Genomic DNA, 5,617 nt, shown 5'->3' on the forward strand with positions numbered 1-5,617 from the left:
TACCAGACAGCCAAAGATCACTCCACATTTGAGGATCCAACAGCAAAGTTGGAAACAAAAACAAAGAAGAAATAGACAATTCAGAAAGTAGAACAAATCTTTAGAGAAAGTGTAACTAATGTTTATAGAGAGATAATAGCAAATGCCATGAGAACAAGAAAATAAAGACCGTGAAAATTAAACATTTGATAGCATCAGTGACTTATTCATAAGCCAGAGGGTCAAATGAAAAGTAAGAAAGGAAATCGATAGTAAAATGTATGTCTTGTTTTAACTTGCTCGGATTAGATTTGTAACATATAGCCTTTGGGTCTCACTCAGAAGATGCGCTGCCAGCGATCTTTGCACATGAGATTTCTTCTAATTGGAAAACAACTTCCATGATTGTTTTATCAAAAATGTGAATCACAAAGCTTATCACACATTATTTTAAAACGTCAAAGTCCGATCCACATGCAGCAGGGAACTTACTCAGCATTTATAGTCCATGGTGCAATTGGAGTAATTTAAACATGACAAATGCTGACATTTGAAGCTCTTCTGATGAACCTCCGGAAGCTATCCAAATAAGCTAGCTTTCATAACTGTAATGTGGACTGGCCTCAGGGTATATTTAGGAATCTGGTTTCTAAAAACATCAGAAATTTCTTTTCACCTTTATGTGCAACTTTTAAAAAGACCTACTCTATTAATTAGATTGAAGAGTAAAGTCAACTATTTTTTAAATCTCAATTTTATTATTAATATCAGTTGAACTTAAACTCATTTTTAAACCTGTAATTTTCCCCACAAAGGACATAAAAATACATTTAATATAACCCTTGAATCTTCTTTTGCATTTCCAGATTCACTCTGCTGATGGTAAAATTAAACATTTAATCCCCGTGTGTAAACATGAAAAAAAATGTACAGAGTCACTGTGAACATTACATCAGGCACTTGTGTTCCAGGCAGTCTAGTTCTCCAGGAACTGAAGTGCCTTCTGCTTCCTCTGGTGACCCTTGTATTATCTTGTCCCCATTCTGCTGGAGAGCAGATCAGTTGTCCTAGCAGCTGTACACCAGTTCCAAGTTCCATCACCAGCTAGCTTACCTTACAGACTTGTCCAACCTGTGGCCTACAGGCCCGATGTGGCCACAGGCAGCCAAGGACAACTAAGAATGTGGCCCAACACAAGACTATAATCTTACTAAAATGTTTTCCCAGGTTTCTTTGGGGGTAGAGTTGGGGCGAGGAGAAAAGAACTAATATTGTAATGCATGATTAAAACCGCAAATAAAGTGTGAAGAAGCAGCGAGAATGACCCTGGATGGACCAAACCCGTGCACCGCTGCATCCCCGAGTTCAGGGCGGACATCCCCCCTTTCCCGCGGCTCCCTCCTTCCCCCGCCCCTGCCAGGCCCAAAGAAAGGCTGAAGGGGATACTAAAGGAGATAAAGTCAAGGTGACACAGAGATCTGCAAAGTTGTCTGCTAAACCTGCTCTTCCGCAGCCAGAGCCCAAGCCTAAAACGGTCCCTGCAGAGGAGGGAGAGAAGATACCCAAGGGGAAAAAAGGGAAAGCCCGTCTTGGTAAGGATGCCAGTAATCCTGCAGACAATGGAGACACCAAAACAGACCAGGCACAAAAGCCGGAGGTGCGGGAGATGCCAAGTGAGATGTGTGCATTTTTGATAACTGTGTACTTCTGGTGACTGTACAGTTTGAAATACTATTTTTATCAAGTTTTATAAAATGCAGAATTTTGTATTACTTTTTTTTAAAGCAATATTGTTAGCACACAGAACACTTCATTGTTTTAGGGGGGAAGGGACATGTGCAAAATGTCTCCCAAACTAGATTGATGATGGCTGATGTTGGAAAACATCTTTCCCTGATAATTTTGAAAGACTCTTCTTGGCTTTCAGGAGAAACGTCCTGGTGTTGACATATGTGGCCACCATGGCACAAAATGCCTTGTTGTGTGGGGAAACTCTAAATTCATTTTGATATCATCCCCCCCACACCCCACGTACTATCAACATAGACTTAAACCCCCTTAAAACCAGAGATCTGTTGGAATCTGACCCCCAGAATTGGTTTTCCCGGTCTATTGGGCAATCTGGACTTTGCAGTGACATCATTGAGTGTTCTCAAAAGATCAGAGGTTTTCCTTTTATAAAAGATTGTGGATCTTCAGTTTGATAATTCTGCCGTGTTCGTTTGGTTTCCTGAAAGTCAAGGTCTGCTTGTGAAAAGTTGTTAAACAACATCCTCAGTGTGAACTGTCAGCCCTCACTCTAAGCTCTCCCCCTTTTCGAAGCATCAAATGAACTCATCAGGTTTTATAGTGGCTTTCTGATTTTGGCAGGCTATACAAGAAGGGAGTTTGGAAGTTCTTGTATAGTGTTAATGACTGTCTGCCCATGTCCTGCCTGAAAAACCATGATTGTTTATGGAAAGTATCTTTAATAAAACTGGGTACAGTTTGGCTTGGAAAAAAACCTGCGAACAATGCATTTATTAGAGAAAAAAACACAGCTTAGATGACTGCATTTGTTTATGATGCTTTCCCACAGATTCAGGGGAGCCCTGTGTTGGTTGTAGTGAAATCTGCCCTTCGTTGATTGCACAGAGTTGAAAGAGACACTACACTCACTTAGCCATCACAGTCACAGGATGACCATGAACTAGGTGACAGTCAGGTCACTCTAATGTCTAATGCACGCCTATTCAGACCCTCAGAGTATTCAACAGTTTAAATAAAAAAGATAAGAAGGCCAATACTTTTTCTTCCTGAGCCTTGCAATAAAAGGCAATCCGGACTACTAACGACAAGTTCAAAGTTTATTGTATTCTCTACTGTCAATATAAGTTTTTGCCTCAAGGTGGCTTTGTTTTTGGTTGTTTGTCTTTTTGTTTTGTTTTGTTTTGTTTTGTTTTGTTTTTAAGTTCTAAAACTTGAGTGTTAACGGTACAGATTCTAGAACTCAACAGGCCAGGATCCAGGTCCCCGTTCTAGGGATTATACTTCAGCCATGGACCAGACAAGCCACGCAGCATGCAACCAACCAGATCAACAGCAGCTGAAATGTAGGATTTACACTTCGACACCAGAGAAGTGTGAAGGTCACATCCAGGACTTGTATGTTATGTCCAGGCAGCTGCCATGTACATGCCTACCCTGTTCCACCCTCTCAAGGGTGTATGCTCAACTTCACAGCCCAAGAAGGCCCTAGGAGCTCCATCCACTTTACCCAGATCCCAGGTACAGGATGATGGAAAGAACTAGAATGTGAGCTTCTGACTCTTTCCAGGTGGTCAAATACCACACACTAAATATTTCCCTCCCTCCCTTCTGCCCACCCTCCCTCCTTCCTTGATTCCTTCCTCCCTCTTTCCCTCCCTTTCTCCTCCCCACCCTCCTTCCTTCCTTCCTTGATTCCTTCTTCTCTCCTTCCCTCCCTTCCTCCTCACCACCCTCCTTTCTTTGCTTTCTCCCTCCCTCTCTCCCTCCCTCCCTCTTTCCTTCCTTCTTTGATTCCTTCCTCCCTCCTCCCTCCCTTCCTTTTTCCCTTCCTCCTTTTTTCCTTCTACTTCTTCATTCATTAACAGACCTCTCTCTCAGAGGCCGCTGGTTTGGAATAAGCACCTGCACTGGACCCAACAGTCCAACGATATAGGATCAGTTACACTAAAATCCCAAGTTAGAGGCAGAAACCAGGTTGTTTGCTTTACCTTATAAGAAATTAAAGCAAGAGGGATGATAGCCAAATCCCTAATGATAGCCGGATCCTTACCCAGGCCATTGTGAGTCCTGTGACAAGAAAATCCCTTCTGCTTTAACTTGTACAAGTCAAGTAACTTGGAAACAACCATCTGTTTTTCTGTTGCTGCCTTCAGCCCTTTACTATCTACAAAACCAACCTTTTGTGCTCAGTGTCTCAGAATAAAATGGCCCTCCTATAAAAGTGGGCCCCAAGGAGTAAAATTTTCCTCAGGGGTCCTGTAACCTGAAGGAAAGGCAGGGAGGAATACTCAACAGGAAGGGCCCTTACACAGTGCTGACCATCCGTCTAAGTTAGCATATCCAGATTGCCCATCTCGTCCACAAGATTGTTACACTGCCACAAGGAAGACAGACAGAAATCGAGAGTCTTTCTCTCTTTCAGGTTTTGCTAAATTGTGAATAAACCCAAATTTCTTGATCAGGTTGAGTTCCGCATTTCTTTGTAACTCAGGGAAACTAAGACTATGAATTTATGAATCTAAGTGTTCAGTGTAGAGATAAAAAAAAAATGCCAAAAATTACGGCAGCAATTTAGCAAACAGATGTTGACTACCTGGAACCTGATCCTCATGACTTTGCAATGTTTATACAAACATTAAAATGTTAAAAACTAATTCTTTTTTTTTTTTTTTTTTTTTTTAATTTTTCGAGACAGGGTTTCTCTGTGTAGCTTTGCGCCTTTCCTGGAACTCACTTGGTAGCCCAGGCTGACCTCGAACTCAAGAGATCTGCCTGGCTCTGCCTCCCGAGTGCTGGGATTAAAGGCGTGCGCCACCACCGCCCGGCTAAAAACTAATTCTTAATGACTCCTGGTGCCTTAAGCCAAATGGCCAGTCTCAAAAACAAAAACAAAAACAACAAAAACCAAACAGAAAATTGGTATTGTAAGACTTTACTACATAACAGATTTATTTCTTATCCAGACATGTGGCTCACCCAATGGCACACAAGACAGGACCAAGAAATTTCTCATCTTCCTGTAACTGTCATGAAAGAATGTCCATTCTGTCTCAGGCATTGTCTTAGTCAGTGTTCTATTGCTGTGAAGAGACACCATGACCAAGGCAACTCTTAGAAGAAAAAGCAAAATTTAATTGGAGCTTGTTTGCCGTTTCAGAGGGTTAGTCCATTATCATCATGGCAACAATCAAATAGGCATGATGCTGGAGTGGTAGCTGAGAGCTACATCCTGATCTACAGGCAGAGGGAGAGAGAGACAGAGACAGAGACAGAGACAGAGACTGGGCCTGACGTGATCTTTTGAAACCTCAAAGCCCACCCCTAGTGACACACTTCCTCCAACAAGGCCACACCTCTTAATCATTCTCATCCTAACAGTTCCTCTCCCTGGTGACGAAGCATTCAAATATATGAGCCTATGGGGACCCTTCTTATTCAAATCACCATAAGTGTAATTCCCATTCTTGCCCCTCCTCCCTGGATAATTCTTAAATCGTGTACCTGTCTCTCCCACAGCACATACTCTTTATTAAGTCTATTTTAGATTGGCTCTGGCCCAGCTAATAGCCTATCCTTGCACTTCTAGCTTGTCCTTCCCTGCATAATATCTTGGATGGCCCAGGCAAGAAACACTCTCCTTGCCTCCCTTGACCTGTCTCTCTCTTCATAACTTGTAATGGTTGGCTGATTGTCAACTGAATCAGCCTCCTGTGAAACTGGAAAGCCTCCTGGATGTGGCTTAGGCCACAATCACCCACAGTAAGGAGTTCCTTGACTCCTTGTGCAAAGCTTCATTTCCCTTTTGCAGCTGAAGGAGTCAGGTCAAAGTCACACTTTGGTGGCACCTTAGGGCAAGAGAAAAAGGAAGCCAACCCTCAGGAGTCCATAA

The 5,617-nt window shown here is 42.5% G+C and overlaps 1 pseudogene; it reads left to right on the forward strand.

Annotated features, from left to right (window-relative positions):
* The first annotated feature begins 1,309 nt into the window (after positions 1–1,309).
* LOC114690917 lies at positions 1,310–1,656 on the forward strand (annotated as a pseudogene).
* Positions 1,657–5,617: the final 3,961 nt, after the last annotated feature.

The sequence above is a fragment of the Peromyscus leucopus genome, chromosome 10 (assembly GCF_004664715.2).
Source record: "Peromyscus leucopus breed LL Stock chromosome 10, UCI_PerLeu_2.1, whole genome shotgun sequence".
Classification (NCBI taxonomy): Eukaryota; Metazoa; Chordata; class Mammalia; order Rodentia; family Cricetidae; genus Peromyscus; species Peromyscus leucopus.